Source organism: Oncorhynchus masou, chromosome 18 (assembly GCF_036934945.1).
Source record: "Oncorhynchus masou masou isolate Uvic2021 chromosome 18, UVic_Omas_1.1, whole genome shotgun sequence".
In the NCBI taxonomy this organism is placed as follows: Eukaryota; Metazoa; Chordata; class Actinopteri; order Salmoniformes; family Salmonidae; genus Oncorhynchus; species Oncorhynchus masou.
The window spans coordinates 18,387,150-18,408,041 of NC_088229.1; positions in this window are offsets into that span (position 1 = coordinate 18,387,150).

Below are 20,892 nucleotides of genomic sequence, written 5' to 3' on the forward strand. Positions count from 1 at the left end.
AAATGGGCCCCATTTAAGTGGTAATGGGTTTCAGTGCTGAATGGCTGTAAACATTTGAGACTGTCTTAGATAGGACTAGGATGACATCTATTAACCAGAGGACTCTTTTCAACCATACAGGAGCTATGACTTATGTTTCTACATTAGCTAATGGACCGCTTTGTCTCCGTTTGTTCCTTGGCAGGAGAGATGACCGGGTGGTATGTTTCTGTATTAATCTGAACAATATAGGATCATTTAATCAGTCAAGACATTATTCATTATCCTGTGTATCTAACCTCACTGGACACTTGTGAGTAGCAGATATTATCTGTTGTGGTGCTCAGTGGCATATATTGCAGTCATCAATTATGCTGCTTTAAAATGAATCACATTTTGATTCCAGGTCTTCACTACACTTTTTTTCTCCTCTTTCACATGTACTGCTTTCTAAAAATGTAAGACCATGGAAATATTGCATTACAACTGGCAGAATAATTATAATCCATTTCTCAACAGAGGCTCTACTCCTGTCCTGTGCCTAGCACTGTCCTGATACCAGCTGGGGTGAATTGTACACAAGCTCTGCCCCAGATTTGAAAAGAGCCTGCTGGCACTTTTAGCCTAGCACAAAAGGAATGAAATGTAGAAAAAGTACACTGCAGCACAAAGCTAGAGAAGAACAGAGGCAGAATAAAGAGTGCATTAGAGTGGTTGTATGGCCTTTTGGTTGTGTGGAGACCGGAGACTGGAGAGAGACTGCTGCCCTCAGAGGTCTCAGTCATGGCACTCAGCTTAAAGACTATCAGGGTCATGTGGTTGTGAGGGTCAGCACCTCGACTGTGAGTAGAATGGTGGGGCAAAAGATGGTATTTTCAAGTAATACACTCCCTATCTCTCAAACCAATTGAACATGGCATGTTTTTTCTCTTACTACTTATCAGAATTTTTTTCTCTCTTTTTTTCTTTCTCTCTCCTTTTTCTCTCTCTCTCTCTTTTCTCTCTCTCTCTTTTCTCTCACTCTTTTTCTCTCTCTCCCTCTCTCTCTCTCCCTCTCTACAACAGTATAAACCCCACAGTCTTCTAGAAATGAACGACACACATTTTATGTTTATTTGTCTTACCTTAGGTATCCAGTCTCCAACAACAACATATTTTTCAGGTCAGGGTACATTCATTGACATGACAGTGACACCCCAGAAGTTGTTGTGTATAAATGAAGAGAAAGTGAAGAGGAAGGCCTGAAGTCATAATGTAGTGTTGTGTCTGTATGCCCTGATGATCACATGCCCCCTTGTGGTTAAAGTGCTTGGGTGCGGAATGGGCTGCTAGGGAAATATTCAACAAGACTAAATACAGCAAAATCACAACTATGTATCTTCTCCCAATATAATTAAAACAATATCCAATCTCAGGGTCCATTACCAGCAATCATTACCTGATCAATTCTATTTAAACAAATGGGAATCCTTAAAGCTGGACTTATAAATTAATTATATATACCCCATTGATTCTTGAAGAATATAACATATAAATGCCTCATTTAACTTTGATTTATTCAGGGGATCACAAATGAGATCCAGGTCTCCTTGACAATGGTGACCTGAGTACAAACATTGAACATTCTAGAAAATTAACATTCCAAATAAAACAAGAAGAATAAAATAAACCACAAGTACAATTACAACACTACAATTTAAACAAATAAACCATTACAATCAATATAAACAACTGCAATCTTCAATGAATGCATTTAACACCTGTCCTAAACTGCCCTAGGGAATAAAGATGTGAGGAATTTTGCAGGTTATTCCAACAATGGAGGGCACTAAAACTAAAGTAGGATTTACCTAAATTGGTCGAGACCAAATAGACCAAGAGTTAACCAACACTGCGAGCGGGTTTAGTAGCTCATTCTTTTATACTTTAGCATTGAAGTTAGGTAAGTTGTAAGCCTGAGAAGTAGAGATTTGTAAATAAAAAGGGAGAAAGGAAATGATCTACGGTACTTCCAGGATGACCAGCCAACCTTTTGATACAGGATGCAGTGGTGATTATTAAATATGTCATCTGTGATAAAGCGAACTGATCTATGTTAGACGGCATCCAGAAATGTAAGAGTAGTGGCTGCTGCAATCTGGTAAATGGTGTCAACCCTCTGGGCACACACTGGTTGAATCAATGTTGTTTCCACGTAATTTCAATGAAATTGTTTTTATTTGTATTTATTTATTTATTTTTTACCCCCTTTTCTCCCCAATTTCGTGGTATCCAATTGATAGTTAAAGTCTTGTCCCATCGCTGCAACTCCAGTACAGACTCGGGAGCGGTGAAGGTCGAGAGCCTCCGAAACACAAGCCAGTCAAGCCTCACTGCTTCTTGACATAATGCCCGATTAACCCGGAAGCCAGCCGCACCACTGTGTCGGAGGAAACACCATACACCTGGCGACCGTGTCAGCATGCACTGCGCCCGGCCCACCACAGGAGTAGCTAGTGCGTGTTGGGACAAGAACATCCCCGCCGGCCAAACCCTCCTCTAACCCGGACGACACTGGGCCAATTGTGTGCCGCTCCATGGGTCTCCCGGTCGCGGCCGGCTGCGACAGAGCCTGGCCACAAACCAGGATCTCTAGTGGCACAGCTAGCACTGCAATGCAGTGCCTTAGACCACTGTGTCACTCGGGAGGCCCAATGAAATGATGGAATAGACATTGAATTGACGTCTGTGCCCAGTGGGACCATAGTCAAGAACTGGCAGGAAAGTTGTGCAATCTGATTCCTGCTATTTAGGGGGAGGCAAGATCCATTTAAATAAAAGAAGCCCACTTTAAATCTTAGCTTTTTAACTAGCTCATTCTGTATACTTCTGGCCATTCTTTGGACACTGTGTTAACAACCCTCCAGGCAAGCTTCAATGCCATACAACTCTCCTTCCATGGCCTCCAATTTCTCTTAAATACAAGTAAAACTAAATGCATGCTCTTCAACCGATCGCTACCCGCACCTACCCGCCTGTCCAACATCACTACTCTGGATGGCTCTGACTTAGAATATGTGGACAACTACAAATACTTAGGTGTCTGGTTAGACTGTAAACTCTCCTTCCAGAGCCATATCAAACATCTCCAATCCAAAGTTAAATCTAGAATTGGCTTCCTATTTCGCAACAAAGCATCCTTTACTCATGCTGCCAAACATAACCTTGTAAAAATGACCATCCTACCAATCCTCGACTTTGGCGATGTCATTTACAAAATAGCCTCCAATACCCTACTCAACAAATTGGATGCAGTCTATCACAGTGCAATCCGTTTTGTCACCAAAGCCCCATATACTACCCACCATTGCGACCTGTACGCTCTCGTTGGCTGGCCCTCGCTTCATACTCGTCACCAAACCCACTGGCTCCATGTCCCCCCTTATCTCAGCTCGCTGGTCACCATAGCATCTCCCACCTGTAGCACACGCTCCAGCAGGTATATCTCTCTAGTCACCCCCAAAACCAATTCTTTCTTTGGCAGCATCTCCTTCCAGTTCTCCGCTGCCAGTGACTGGAACGAACTACAAAAATCTCTGAAACTGGAAACACTTATCTCCCTCACTAGCTTTAAGCACCAACTGTCAGAGCAGCTCACAGATTACTGCACCTGTACATAGCCCACCTATATTTTAGCCCAAACAACTACCTCTTTCCCTACTGTATTTCATTTATTTATTTTGCTCCTTTGCACCCCATTATTTTTATTTCTACTTTGCACATTCTTCCATTGCAAATCTACCATTCCAGTGTTTTACTTGCTATATTGTATTTACTTTGCCACCATGGCCTTTTTTTGCCTTTACCTCCCTTATCTCACCTCATTTGCTCACATTGCATATAGACTTGTTTATACTGTATTATTGACTGTATGTTTGATTTATTCCATGTGTAACTCCGTGTCGTTGTATGTGTCGAACTGCTTTGCTTTATCTTGGCCAGGTTGCAATTGTAAATGAGAACTTGTTCTCAACTTGCCTACCTGGTTAAATAAAGGTGAAATAAAAAAAATAAAAAAAATATGTACATTTTTTAAACCTTAGGTCTTTGTCAATCCAAATGCTCAGATATTTCTAGGTGGAAACTCGATCGATCTGAGAACCATCCAATGAATAAATATGTAGACCATATGAAAATCTTTGCAAGAATTGAACAACAACATGTATTAGTCTTGCCCACATGAAGTACACATTTTAAACCAACCAGGGTTTCTGTAAAACAACAAGGTCAGATTGTAGCTCTAGCATAGCCTGGTCAACAGTTGGGTCAATGGCATACATCACAGTGTCGTCTGCATACAGATGAATATTACACGTTTTAACAGACCAAAATTATTTATCTACAGTGCCTTGCGAAAGTATTCGGCCCCCTTGAACTTTGCGACCTTTTGCCACATTTCAGGCTTCAAACATAAAGATATAAAACTGTATTTTTTGTGAAGAATCAACAACAAGTGGGACACAATCATGAAGTGGAACGACATTTATTGGATATTTCAAACTTTTTTAACAAATCAAAAACTGAAAAATTGGGCGTGCAAAATTATTCAGCCCTTTTAAGTTAATACTTTGTAGAGCCACCTTTTGTTGCGATTACAGCTGTAAGTCACTTGGGGTATGTCTCTATCAGTTTTGCACATCGAGAGACTGACATTTTTCCCATTCCTCCTTGCAAAACAGCTCGAGCTCAGTGAGGTTGGATGGAGAGCATTTGTGAACAGCAGTTTTCAGTTCTTTCCACAGATTCTCAATTGGATTCAGGTCTGGACTTTGACTTGGCCATTCTAACACCTGGATATGTTTATTTTTGAACCATTTCATTGTAGATTTTGCTTTATGTTTTGGATCATTGTCTTGTTGGAAGACAAATCTCCGTCCCAGTCTCAGGTCTTTTGCAGACTCCATCAGGTTTTCTTCCAGAATGGTCCTGTATTTGGCTCCATCCATCTTCCCATCAATTTTAACCATCTTCCCTGTCCCTGCTGAAGATAAGCAGACCCAAACCATGATGCTGCCACCACCATGTTTGACAGTGGGTATGGTGTGTTCAGGGTGATGAGCTGTGTTGCTTTTACGCCAAACATAACGTTTTACATTGTTGCCAAAAAGTTCAATTTTGGTTTCATCTGACCAGAGCACCTTCTTCCACATGTTTGGTGTGTCTCCCAGGTGGCTTGTGGCAAACTTTAACCTGTTGGAACTCTAGGGGCGCAATTTCATTTTTGGATGAAAAACGTTCCCGTTTTAAAGAAGATATTTTGTCACAAAAAGATGCTCGACTATGCATATAATTGCTACTGTTCGAAAGAAAACACTCTGACGTGTCCAGAAATACAAAGATCTTCTCTGTGCGTGCCCTTTAACGTGAGCTTCAGGCAAAACCAAGATGAGATGGCATCCAGGAAATGACAAGGATTTTTGAGGCTCTGTTTGTCATGATCTCCTTATATGGCTGTGAACGCAAGAGGAATGAGTCTGCCCTTTCTGTCGTTTCCCCAAGGTGTCTGCAGCATTGTGACGTATTTGTAGGCAGATCATTGGAAGATTGACCATAAGAGACCACATTTACCACGTGTCCGCCCGGTGTCCTGCGCCGAAATTGGTGCGCAAAAGTCACCTGCCAGTATTTTTCCAAACAATACAGAGAGTAAAGCAAGCTTCCAAGAACTGCATGTCAATGAAGAGATATGTGAAAAAACACCTTGAGGACTGATTCCAAACAACGTTTGCCATGTTTCGGTCGATATTATGTAGTTAATCCGGAAAAGGTTTTACGTTGTAGGTGACTGCATTTTCGGTTCGTTTCAGTAGCCAGGCGCAATGTAGAAAACGGAACGATTTCTCCTACACACAGACGCTTTCAGGAAACACTGCGCATTTGGTGTGTAACTGAGAGTCTCCTCATTGAAAACATCAGAAGCTCTTCAAAGGTAAATGATTTTATTTATTTGGTTATCTGGTTTTTGTGAAAATGTTGCGTGCTACATGTTATTCAAAATGCATTGCTAGCTTTGCATACTCTTACACAAATTAGTCAATTTCTATGGTTCAAAAGCATATTTTGAAAATCTGAGATGACAGTGTTGTTAAGAAAAGGCTAAGCTTGAGAGCAGATGCATTATTTTCATTTTATTTGTGATTTTCAGAAATCGTTAACGTTACATTATGCTAATGAGCTTCAGGCTATAACTGTATACAGGGTTTTTTCATAGCCAAACGTGAACAAAACGGAGCGATTTGTCCTACACAAATAATATTTTTTTGAAAAACTGCACATTTGCTATGTAACTGAGAGTCTCCTCATTGAAAACATCCGAAGCTCTTCAAAGTTAATGATTTTATTTATTTGGTTATCTGGCTTTTGTGAAAATGTTGCGTGCTACATGCTACACAAAATGCTATGCTAGCTTTGCATACTCTTACACAAATTAGTCAATTTCTATGGTTCAAAAGCATATTTTGAAAATCTGAGATGACAGTGTTGTTAAGAAAAGGCTAAGCTTGAGAGCAAACGCATTATATTAATTTTATTTGCGATTTTCAGAAATCGTTAACGTTGCGTTATGCTAATGAGCCTGAGGCTTTAGTCACGATCCCGGATCCGGGATGGGGAGTTTCAAGAAGTTAAACAACACTTTTTATGGATATCTTTAAGAAATGGCTTTCTTCTTGCCACTCTTCCATAAAGGCCAGATTTGTGCAATATACGACTGATTGTTGTCCTATGGACAGAGTCTCCCACCTCAGCTGTAGATCTCTGCAGTTCATCCAGAGTGATCATGGGCCTCTTGGCTGCATCTCTGATCAGTCTTCTCCTTGTATGAGCTGAAAGTTTAGAGGGACGGCCAGTTCTTGGTAGATTTGCAGTGGTCTGATACTCCTTCCATTTCAATATTATCACTTGCACAGTGCTCCTTGGGAAGTTTAAAGCTTGGGAAATCTTTTTGTATCCAAATCCGGCTTTAAACTTCTTCACAACAGTATCTCGGACCTGCCTGGTGTGTTCCTTGTTCTTCATGATGCTCTCTGTGCTTTTAACGGACCTCTGAGACTATCACAGTGCAGGTGCATTTATACGGAGACTTGATTACACACAGGTGGATTGTATTTATCATCATTAGTCATTTAGGTCAACATTGGATCATTCAGAGATCCTCACTGAACTTCTGGAGAGAGTTTGCTGCACTGAAAGTAAAGGGGCTGAATAATTTTGCACACCCAATTTTTCAGTTCTGATTTGTTAAAAAGGTTTGAAATATCCAATAAATGTCGTTCCACTTCATGATTGTGTCCCACTTGTTGTTGATTCTTCACAAAAAAATACAGTTTTATATCTTTATGTTTGAAGCCTGAAATGTGGCAAAAGGTCGCAAAGTTCAAGGGGGCCGAATACTTTCGCAAGGCACTGTAAGTAGTCAAGAGGACAGGTCCCAATACCGACCCCTGCGGTACACCTTTTGTAACATCCAGGAAACTAGAATTAACACCATCAGAAATCCCACATTGTATCCTGTCTGACAGATCACTCTCAAACCACTTGCTAGAAGCCTGATCCTGTCACACCCTGATCTGATTCACCTGTCTTTGTGATTGTCTCCACCCCCCCCTCCAGGTGTCACTCATCTTCCCCATTATTCTCTGTGTATTTATACCTGTGTTCTCTGTTTGTCTGTTGCCAGTTCGTTTTGTTCATCAAACCTACGAGCGGTTTTCCCCTTGCTCCTGTCTTGTCTATAGTTCCTGTTTTCTAGTTTTCCTGGTTTTCACCTTTCTGCCTTTCCTGACCCTGAGCCTGCCTGCCGTTCTGTACCTTTGCCCCACTACTCTGGATTACCGAACTCTGCCTGACCTGACTCTGAGCCTGCCTGCCGTCCTGTACCTTTGCCCCACTACTCTGGATTACCGAACTCTGCCTGACCTGACTCTGAGCCTACCTGCTGTCCTGTACCTTCGCCCCATTACTCTGGATTACCAACCTCTGCCTGACCTGACTCTGAGCCTGCCTGCCGTCCTGTACCTTTGCCCCACTACTCTGGATTACCGACCTCTGCCTGACCTGACTCTGAGCCTGCCTGCTGTCCTGTACCTTTGCCCCACTACTCTGGATTACCGAACTCTGCCTGACCTGACTCTGAGCCTGCCTGCCGTTCTGTACCTTTGCCCCACTACTCTGGATTACCGAACTCTGCCTGACCTGACTCTGAGCCTGCCTGCTGTCCTGTACCTTTGCCCCACTACTCTGGATTACCGAACTCTGCCTGACCTGACTCTGAGCCTGCCTGCTGTCCTGTACCTTTGCCTGCCCGTGTTTGATTTTATAAACTTTTGTTACTTCGATAATGTCTGCACCTGGGTCTTACCTTCAAACCTGATAGATCCAGGCCTTGTTCAGTCAACCTTTGAACGAGTATGTGATGGTCAATAGTCGTGGAAAAGTCTATAAATAAGGCAGCAAAATGATTTTTATGATCTAAGCAATTTAACATACAATCTAAAACAAGCATAGCATCTGAAATTATGCCATGTCCAGGTATAAAACCAGATTGGTGCATATTCACAATAGACTGAGAAGTTAAAAAAGCTGAGAGTTGGCCAGGGATTCTAATACTGTGGAATGATTGTAAACAATGTAAATGTAAACAAACACTGTATTGTCTCAGATCATGGTTAAAATTATAATTTTGATAATATGGATGGTCAGGCCTTGCATCCATAGCTCTGTCTATAATTTTGAGGGTGGTTGCATTTCTCCAGGCCCATCTCTCAGCTTTTAACCAAAACACAGGCAGGGTGTTCACTTCGTTATTGTTTAAATTAAAGATTCTATCTTTAAAAAATTGTGCTTGGTTCTTGCTTTTCCTGTGGACTACTCCATCCTGGACCCAATGTACAGTATGTAATGTAAAGATCCCACTGGGCAAAGACATCTTGTCAACATCTAGTTTTGATTTACAGTTGGTTGAATTGTCAACTAAAGTGAATTAGACATGAAATAAATAAAACAATTCAGCATGTAATTGGATTTAGGTTAAAAGTTTGTTTTCTGTTCCTGAATCAATACCTACTATACGCTACATTCAACGTACAAACACAATAACGTTTCCAAATTCCTTTGAAATGTACGTACTGTATATTTGGCAAACTGAAATGGTCAAATGTCAGGTGATACACTTGAAATACCCTGGATACCCATTCTAAAGATGGCACAATGGTAACCACTCTTTATGTAACCACCAAAGTTAGTGCTTTAAAAAGGCCAAGAAACATAATCATATGACACAACACCTGGCCGACACACCCATCATCACACAGCAGTGGGCCCATCATCACACAGCAGTGGCCCCATCATCACACAACGGGGAAATGAGAGGCTCATGAACTAGGCCAACTATTCATTCTGTTGTGACACGCTGAGCGCTATCAGGTGTCGCTGGAGTCTGTACAGATTTCTCCAGGGTGGTAAAGCACTCTGCCGAAAGGACAGGCAGGCTAGGCCTTCCTTCATGGATTCATAGCTGTGTTGTTTAGTGTTTACACTTCTGTCACGCAGGGTTATAGAATCTATCAAAGCCTCAGAGTCATTACATTAGCAGAGATTGCAGAGCAGAGCAAGGCCTGACTGCATATTTTATTAGGGTTCTATGCCAGTCTTGAGGTAATTCATCAACCAAAGACCACCATCTACTACCATCTTAAAGAGTGTCAGTAAGCAAGCAGAGTGACCGTGATATCAAATTTTACTTGTCACAGACGCCGAATACAACGGGTGTAGACTTTCCGTGAAATGCTTGCTTACGAGCCCTTCCCAATGATGCAGAGATAAAAAATAATACATTGAGAAAAAGAAACTCAGCAAAAAAAGAAACGTCCCTTTTTCAGGACCCTGTCTTTCAAAGATAATTTGTAAAAATACAAATAACTTAACAGATCTTCATTGTAAAGGGTTTAAACACTGTTTCTCATGCTTGTTCAATTAACCATAAACAATTAATGAGCATGCACCTGTGGAACGGTCGTTAAGACACTAACAGCTTACAGACGGTAGGCAATTAAGGTCACAGTTATGAAAACTTAGGACACTAAAGAGGCCTTTCTACTGACTTTCTACTAGGTGAACGTGCCTTAGGCATGCTGCAAGGAGGCATGAGGACTACAGGTGTGGCCAGGGCAATAAATTGCAATGTCCGTACTGTGAGACGCCTAAGATAGCGCTACAGGGAGACAGGATGGACAGCTAATCGTCCTCACAGTGGCAGACCACGTGTAACAGCACCTGCACAGGATCGGTACATCCGAACATCACACCTGCGGGACAGGTACAGGATGGCAACAACAACTGCCCGAGTTACACCAGGAATGCACAATCCCTCCATCAGTGCCCAGACTGTCCGCAATAGGCTGAGAGAGGCTGGACTGAGGGCTTGTAGGCCTGTTGTAAAGCAGGTCCTCACCAGACATCACCGGCAACAACGTCGACTATAGGCACAAATCCACCATCACTAGACCAGACAGGACTGGCAAAAAGTGCTCTTCACTGACGAGTTGCGGTTTTGTCTCACCAGGGGTGATGGTCTGATTCGGGTTTATCGTCGAAGGAATGAGCGTTACACCGAGGCCTGTACTCTGGAGCGGGATCGATTTTGGGGGTGGAGGGTCTGTCATGGTCTGGGGCAGTGTGTGACAGCATCATCAGACTGAGCTTGTTGTCATTGCAGGCAATCTCAACACTGTGCGTTACAGGGAAGACATCCTCCTCCCTCATGTGGTACTCTTCCTGCAGGCTCAGCATGACAATGCCACCAGCCATACTGCTCGTTCTGTGCGTGATTTCCTGGCAGACAGGAATGTCCGTGTTCTGCCATGGCCAGCGAAGAGCCCGGATCTCAATCCCATTGAGCACGTCTGGGACCTGTTGGGTCGGAGGGTGAGGGCTAGGGCCATTCCCCCCGAGAAATGTCTGGGAACTTGCAGGTGCCTTGGTGGAAGAGTGGGGTAATATCTCACAGCAAGAACTGGTAGATCTGGTGCAGTCCATGAGGAGGGGATGCACTGCAGCACTTAATGCAGCTGGTGGCCACACCAGATACTGATTGTTACTTTTGATTTTGACCCCCCTTTGTTCAGGGACACATTATTCCATTTCTGTTAGTCACATGTCTGTGGAACTTGTTCAGTTTATGTCTCAGTTGTTGAATCTTGTCATGTTCATATAAATATTTACACATGTTAAGTTTGCTGAAAATAAACGCAGTTGACAATGAAAGGACGTTTATTTGTTTGATGAGTATGGTAACAAGTGGTAGAAAATACACAATAACTAAGCTATAGTATCATATCACTGTGCATGGATATCTGGATCAAGCACGAATGAGGGTTACTATACAAATGTTTGAGACAAATTAGTGGTTGTGCTGTTCAGCAACTTCATTTTTAATCATATGGATCGCTTCATAAAGATGCCACTGCATCACTTAAAAATTTAGGATTGATGCACATTACAACTGCTAATGAGCTGGGTAGCTATGTTTCACGGAATTTGATTTCTGTAATTAACTCACTCGCCTGGTATTACGGTATGCAATACGGCTATGATATTTGTCAATATCTCTACTTCACAATATAAAAAAATTATGCCTGTCTATAATTTGATTCCTCAATTACTGTAAATCTGGATGATAGACTTGTAATACATGTTTTTTAAAGCAGTCCACCTTGAATTGGTAGTGATTTATTATATAAAACAAGGTGATGGGAGAACTTTCCAGAAGGACAACCCTCTCTGCAGCACTCCACCAATCAGGCCTTCATCAGACCAGAAGAAACGTGTGTCTCATGGTCTGAGAGTCCTTTCGGGTCCTTCTGTCCACTCTAGCATAAAGGCCTGATTGGTGGAGTGCTGCAGAGACGGTTGTTCTTCTGGAAGGTTCTCCCATCTCCACAGAGGAACTCTGGAGCTCTGTCAGAGTGACCATCGGGTTCTTGGTCACCTCCCTGACCAAGGCCCTTCACCCCTGATTGCTCAGTTTGGCAAGAGTCTTGGTGTTTCAGAACTTCTTCCATTTAAGAATGATGGAGGCCACTGTGTTCTTGAGGACCTTCAATGCTGCAGAAATGTTTTGGTACCCTTCCCCAGATTTGTATCTCGACACAATCTTGTCTCGGAGCTCTACGGACAATTCCTTCGACCTCATGGCTTGGTTTTTGCCTTGACATGCACTTTCAACTGTGAGACCTTACATAGACAGGTGTGTGCCTTTCCAAATCATATCCAATCAATTGAATTTACCACAGGTGGACTCCAAGTTGTAGAAACATCTCAAGGATGATCAATGGAAACAGGATGCACCTGAGCTCAATTTCGAGTCTCATCGCAAAGGGTCTTAATACTTGTTATTACTATGGTACTATGGTATTTCTGTTTTTTTATGGGGTATTGTGTGTAGAGTGATGAGGAAAATGTCTTATTTAATACATTTTAGACTACGTCTGTAACGTAACAAAATGTGGAAAAATGGAAGGGGTCTGAATACTTTCCCAATGCACTGTACATGGTTAGGGATCAGTGTCTTGCTACTATCAAGAAAGATACATATTTGTATTACTACCAAATAAATGTAGAGCCAACCATCGATATACAGTAGGCCTTATTCTATGTGTTGAAAACCTGATATTCACCAGTTCAATTATTCCTTTCGTTCCCCTCACTAGAACATACCTGTAGCTCAGCAAGCACCTTATCATTGGTATAGTTTAAAACAAACTAGTTTCACAAAGGTCGCTCAGCCATCCCAAAATCTGTCCTAGATTCCATTCTTTAAAAAATAAAATATATATCAACATTTGCAGACAGAAATGGGTTCATGTGTAAGCTCACTTCCTTCCCGAACAAAAGCTTCTGTGTTTAGGTGTCTGTACAGTATAGTATGTAAGTATGTCGATTAGCCTTTGGTCCCTGGGATGCTTGAGTCAGATTGCTGTGCCACAGAATCACAGCACAATGCCCCTCATTGTGAGCTTGGTGCCTGTATCGCTTTCATGCACTTGCTCTCAGCGTTGATAATTTTCAGCTGAGACAATCTGATACCTCTCCATGGTCTCCTGGACTTGCTAATAAACTTGACTTACATACACAGACCCGCACACACACACACAGACAGACACACTTACGACTGCACACACACACACACACACACACACACACACACACACACACACACACACACACACACACACACACACACACACACACACACACACACACACACACACACACACACACACACACACACACACACACACACACACACACACTCTTATGGATGTCAAGTCGAGCTGCCTTATATCAATGAGTCTATTATATTGCTGTATACTGTACTTTTGAGGCCACCGTAGCCAGATCATTTCCCATCAACACTAAGTTACAGAGTATAATGATATATACCTTACCTGCATCCTAATCCATATCTGACCTGGTTTATTGTGTCTTGTGAGATCAGGTGTGTGCTTGTGACACAAACTGCACACGTATGTAAAGCTTACTATTACTATTAAACTATTCAAAGGGGGGAGGGTGTTACAAAGAATGACAAAATAAAGAAAATAACTTATCTCTTATTACAATGTGTTGCTGTGAGCACCCAGTATACTGTATACTGTAGTTGACTATTGATACAATGTATGTGATGGAATGGGGTGCAAGGGCATCCCCGGGAGAGTGTAACTGTTACTACCCTTAGAGTGTAGGGTAGTAACAGTTACTGCTGCAGCACACAACTCATAAAGACAGCATCATAGGGTTTTATGGCACATGTTTTGTGGATCAATACAATCCAATCTCAGGAGTGCACAGAATCACAGTCAATATCAATCATGCTTCGCTGTAGACATCATAGAGTGTACCCTCTCATGTTCTCTTAGAGGTAAGATTGAATTTGACCTTGATTTAATCTTATATTCCCTTGTGCTTTTTCTGTGAATATCTGTCTCGTGAAGAAGATGTTTACTATTGTCTGTTTACTCATCATGTACAGTATCAGTCAAAAGTTTAGACAAACCTACTCATTCCAGGGTTAAAAAAAAGACACATAGAATCATGTAGTAACCAAAAAAGTGTTAAACAAAAACAATTATATTTGAGAATCTTCAAAGTAGCCACCCTTTGCCTTGATGACAGCTTTGGACACTCTGGACATCCCCTCGACCAGCTTCATGAGGTAGTCACCTGGAATGCATTTCAATTAACAGGTGTGCCTTGTTAAGTTCATTTGTGGAATTTCTTTCCTTCTTAATGCGTATGAGCCAATCAGTTGTGTTGTGACAAGGTCGGGGTGGTATACAGAAAGTAGCCCTATTTGGTAAAAGACCAAGTCCATATTATGGCAAGAACAGCTAAATAAGCAAAGAGAAACGACAGTCCATCATTACTTTAAGACATGAAGGTCAGTCAATCCGGAGCATTTCAAGAACTTTGAAAGTTTCTTCAAGTGCAGTCGCAAAACCAATCAAGTGCTATGTTGAAACTGGCTCTCATGAGGACCGCCACAGGAAAGGAAGACCTGATATTTTTGATGAGTTACTCTACCCACTTTGGGACCTCAGCCCTGCTGCCGCCAGATGTTTGTGTTATTCCGTTAATTAACAATCCTAATTACAAACAAATTATGAACAAATGACATGCAGTAATAAACATCTCTACATAAAAATGACAGTGGCAAATACAGTATGTTGGCAAAAAGATTGTCCCAAGCAGTAGGATATCACAACAGATCCAGGAAATAGAGAAATAGTTCTAACAGCCAAAAAGTGTTTATGAGTATTATGACCACAACCAGCATCTCAAGGATTACCTCAAACTCTACTACAACCCTTTCTACTTTTGTCACCTTCATCTTTTCATATTCAACAATAAAATCAGCATTCAATGGACTAGTTGTCCACACACAGCCACTAACTACCACAGTAAATGAGACAGAAAAGTTTTTATTTTTATTTTTTACTTTTACTTACAGCAAGGAGTTCCAGAAGTATAGGTAGTAAAACAGAAGGCAGGTCCATGTTTAAACAAAGGTGAGGCCAGACCAGACTGAGAGGCGCTCATCTATAGCTGCTACACTACTCCAATCGTAAAGGGAGAGGATCTGGGATCTCATCAGCATTCTCTGATTTCTGAAATCCGGTTTCTATTTCCGTGGCTATCATGTCGTCCTGGAAACAATGTATAACTGAAGCAGCAGCAAAGTAAAGCCTACACACCCTGGTATAACCCGTTGTGCACTCTTTTTAGTCTTTTATACTGGCCTTATTTATTGTGATAACATAATCCATGTTATATTTGCTCAGCTAGCCTAATTCCTCTTAACATTTAAATGTGTAATCTATAGCATTTAACACCATAGTACCCTCCAAACTTGTCATCAAGCTCGAGACCCTGGGTCTCGACCCCGCCCTGTGCAACTGGGTACTGGACTTCCTGACGGGCCGCTCCCAGGTGGTGAGGGTAGGTAACAACATCTCCACCCCGCTGATCCTCAACACTGGGGCCCCACAAGGGTGCGTTCTGAGCCCTCTCCTGTACTCCCTGTTCACCCACGACTGCGTGGCCACGCACGCCTCCAACTCAATCATCAAGTTTGCGGACGACACAACAGTGGTAGGCTTGATTACCAACAACGACGAGACGGCCTACAGGGAGGAGGTGAGGGCCCTCGGAGTGTGGTGTCAGGAAAATAACCTCACACTCAACGTCAACAAAACTAAGGAGAAGATTGTGGACTTCAGGAAACAGCAGAGGGAACACCCCCCTATCCACATCGATGGAACAGTAGTGGAGAGGGTAGTAAGTTTTAAGTTCCTCGGCGTACACATCCCAGACAAACTGAATTGGTCCACCCACACAGACAGCATCGTGAAGAAGGCGCAGCAGCGCCTCTTCAACCTCAGGAGGCTGAAGAAATTTGGCTTGTCACCAAAAGCACTCACAAACTTCTACAGGTGCACAATCGAGAGCATCCTGTCGGGCTGTATCACCACCTGGTACGGCAACTGCTCCGCCCACAACCGTAAGGCTCTCCAGAGGGTAGTGAGGTCTGCACAACGCATCACCGGGGGCAAACTACCTGCACTCCAGGACACCTACACCACCCGATGTCACAGGAAGGCCATAAAGATCATCAAGGACAACAACCACCCAAGCCACTGCCTGTTCACCCCGCTATCATCCAGAAGGCGAGGTCAGTACAGGTGCATCAAAGCACAAGCATTTCGCTACCCTCTCATTAACATCTGCTAACCATGTGTATGTGACAAATAAAATTTGATTTGATTTGACATACTGAACCCTATATCAGTGTATTGAAAATAAAAGACTGATTTTACCACTTTGACCCCAATTTCATTAAATTACAATAAAGGAAACTAGATTGCAGGTTCATTTAGAATGTTTACACTACACCGGTATGTTAATGTTCTTTTGCCATTTTGAACTATTTCATGTGTCTGAAGGTACAAACTCTGCCTTCCCGACAGGCCCAGAGTGCAAATCAAGTACAGGCCTACCACTGGCCAATCGGATGACTCAGATCACTGTGTCTGCGGAAACATAGCAGGTATAAGAAATCTACAGCTAAATTGATACTTTGAGATTTAAAAACATTTAAAACCATGACTGGAGAGAGACAAAGAGCTGCTTTTTTTAATGAGTGAGTTCATGTTTAAGTTCTTACTCAGCACTGTCAACACTTTGTATTCAACACTTTTATAAGCCATAAAATGCGCATTCTTCCTATTTCCATTCAGCGCTACAACAAGCACTGCAGCAGTAATGAATGAGTAGGAAAGCGTATCTATAGACTTGCGTTGTTATTATTAGTGGCTTGTGTCTTTTAATTATTGAGGAATATTTCACTTTCTCTGGTCATAGGAGTACGGTGCGACTCGAGTTTCACCATCAGCTGGAAGACGGTGTCCCTTTTTGGTCAGTGTCAGTGGAGGAAAGGGAGAGCGGAGGGCTGTTGAGAGACAGACCCTCAGTCTGCTGCTCTCTCCCTCCACTGACCATCAGACACAGGTACCATCAGCCCAGTAAATTAAAAAGTGAATTATTTACACTTCTGCTCACTCAGCTGTGCCTCACAAGTAATACAACAATGGATCGATTACCAACAATGCATTGGCAAGGCAATTCAAGCAAAGCCAATATGCAGTGATAATATATTGGGCCTATAGCTAACTGCACTAACTTCATTGCAGTTTTAAATTGGTTAAATGTTGCATATCTGTTTTTTTAAGCTGGTCTAAGCAGGTTGGTCCTGGTCAGTCCCTGGATGGGAGACCAGATGCTGCTGGAAGTGGTGTTGGAGGGCCAGTAGGAGGCACTCTTTCCTCTGATCTAAAAAATATCCCAATGCCCTGTGTAGGGTGCCGTCTTTCGGATGGGACGTTAAACGGGAGTCCTGACTCTCTGAGGTCATGAAAGATCCCATGGCACTTATCGTAAGAGTAGGGGTGTTAACCCCGGTGTCCTGGCTAAATTCCCAATCTGGCCCTCAAACCATCATGGTCACCTAATAATCCCCAGTTTACAATTGGCTCATTCATCCCCCATTCATCCCCCTCCTGTAACTATTCCCCAGGTCGTTGCTGCAAATGAGAACGTGTTCTCAGTCAACTTACCTGGTAAAATAACGGATAAATAAATGGTCACTCGATGGTCACTCAGTTGCAATCTGTTATTTGTTGATACAGCGTCGTCTTTATAACCTAAAATAATCATTTTGGGTATCATCTTTCCAAGGGCTCCATCTGAATTCACCCACCAACGTTCCTCTGCACTGCCACGCACAACTGTTTCTCAGCTGGCACAATTTCATTGGCTGCTGTCTGATTCAAACTGTAATCTGTTAAATGAAGAGTTGATGAGCTGCACACTTTTTTTAATAGCATCATTTTTAATATTTGGACTTGGGGAGGGTATCAAGTCAGGTCGAGTCATAAGGTTCAAGTCCAAGTCAAGTCACGAGTCATTGGTGTTAAGGCCAAAGTCGATTTGCAAGTCATCATATTTGTGACTCGAATCTGACTCAAGTCCAAGTCTTGTGACTCGAGTCCACACCTCTGGTTAACACTGTAACTTAAAGTGGGTACAGTCTCAGTGTTCACAGTAAATGTGCGCTGGAAGTTGCACAGAATTTTCACAACGTTCAAGTTTGCTCACAGCAGACCTGATACTTGCTCAGTGCCTAAAATAATTACAGGGATCATTGCTACTGATGAATATGAAAAATAGACTGTACCATCAATGTGTATGAGAAATTGGTCAGCTTCATGTCTTAAAGGTATACTCAGCGATATGACGTAGATGTAGAAAATAAACAGAATTTCCACAACAACTAAGAGTGTTGAAGCACAGGCTCAACTTCTCAGCTGTTTTGGTGCCCTGGCATCCACACTGTAAACAGCATGAAGCCAACCCGTGCACATGCCCAGATACTGTGTGTGACTGTCTGAGAGCGAAGTCTTGCATCTTGCTCACCTCATTACCTGCTGCGCTGCTCGTGGCAATGTCATTTTGCTGAGTCTACCTTTAATGAAAAAGAGAATAAAGACTAAGATTCAAATCAAATCAAATCAAATTGTATTTGTCACATGCACCGAAACAAGTGTAGACCTTACTGTGAAATGTTTACTTACAAGCCCATAACCAACAATGCAGTTCAAAAAATATTTACTAAATAAACTAAAGTGAACTTTACATATTTATTTTTTTTACAAAGTAGTCAAAAAGTAACACAAGAAAATGACATAACAATAACGAGGCTATATAGGTTAGTTGAGGTCATTTGTGAAGTGCCTATGCATAGATAAAACACAGCGGGTAGCAGCAGTGTAAAAACAAAGGGGGGGGGGGGGTCAATGAAAATAGTCCAGGTAACCATTTGATTAATTGTTCAGCAGTCTTATGGCTTGGGGGTAGGAGATGTTAAGGAGCCTTTTGGTCCTAGACTTGGTGCTCCGGTACCACTTGACGTGAGGTAGCAGAGAGAACAGTCTCCTGACTTGGGTGACTGGAGTCTTTGACATTTTTTTGGGCCTTCCTCTGACACTGTCTAGTATATAGTTCCTGGATGTCAGGAAGCTTGGCCCCTCAGCTCTTTATCATTATTGTGCATTTCCTTATTGATCTCTATAACCAGGAGTGATCGATGAGTGTTTGACTGATCAGCAGCAGCACTGTACTGCCTCAGGCTTGGCCCAGTACATCTTCCAAACAGACCTGGTTAGGGCATCATTAAAAATGGAGCGTCCGGGGTTCTGACAGGGCTCATCAGTGCCACCGTACGCCACCCTGTCGCTCTCCTTCTCTCTCTCTCTTTCTAACTCTCTCCCCTCTCCCTCTTTCTCACTAGTGCCACCTTCCCCTGGTGGACCTCCTGACCTCCGCCAGCTAATGGCCCTCTCTGGGTCGGACACTTATTGACACCGCAAGCAACCTCCCTCCCTTCGTCTCTCCCTCTGCTGCTCATCCTCTGGGTGCTGACCAAAGCTTTTTTTACACATGATGCGCTCCGATACTATCTCCACGCTTCATGGCCATTCGGCCATTACTCTATCTTCATCCATCTGGGGTCAATTCCATTGTAATTCAGTAAATTCAAGAAGTAAAACGGAAACTTAAATGTTCCTGCTTGTAAAGCTATGAGAAAAAAATGAATTAGAACTGGAGTTTCTGTGGAATTGTCCTCAATCCTGTTTCTGTCGATATGACCTTACTGTTTTGTAACACTTGATATAGATATATTGATTTGGAATACAGTTAAACCCAGGTGTCGATTATTTAAGTTGCAGATTAAATGATAGATGTATCTCCTTGTGTTTTAGATAGAAATGCTCACTAAACTCCAAAATAGGGTAAACGTAAATCATCTCTAATTTCCTCCATACATACCTGTATAATCCAGAGATATTCTGTACCTAAGAATGTATCTTATCTGTATTTTATCTAAATTGGGACAATGACTGTATATAATTTCACACAACATATAAAGAAAGATGTAGGATCTTAATTTGAGACAGTTTTCTACAGCAGGAAAATGCAGCATCAGGAAATGTGAATTATTATGTGGTTATAATTAACTGACATTTTTGTAGGGGTTGATAAATTATTAGTAAAATCAAGTCTGAAATTTCAAAGTGGAAATTACAAACTTTAGAAGCTTTTTAAAACCTCAAATACACTAAAAGTGTTACATGTCCTTTAAAAATGGAATGAAGATCCTACATCTGGAATTAAGATCCTACATCTGTATGATATATCACTAACATGATAGCAATCAGAGAAGAACAGCGTTGAGCATAATTAATTGTTTAATGCTTTCTTTAAAATGATTAAATTTTCCATTTGTGAATATGTGGAACATATTGTAAACATATGCAGTTGAATTGCCAACAGTATGAGATACTACCTGAGACACAGTACAGTGACACTGCGTTTTCATTCATAGACAGGAAGAGATAAACATCAAATCTAATTTTATTTGTCAGTTGCGGCGGATACAACCTTATCGTGAAATGCTTACTTTCTTTTGGACCTAGACTTGGTGCTCCGGTACTGCTTGCCGTGCGGAATCAGAGAGAACAGTGCATGACTTGGGTGACTGGAATCTTTTACCATTTTTGGGGCCTTCCTCTGACACCGCCTAGTATATATGTCCTGGATGGCAGGAAGCTTGGTCTCAGTGATATACATGACCTAAATATACCCAATTTACCGTAAGAGCATAATTGGAACAGGGTGCCACAAACGCCCATATATAAAGCAGAGTCATGAGCGACTGTCTGTCCGTGGGCTACTTCAACAGTCAGTCAAACACAGTCCTCA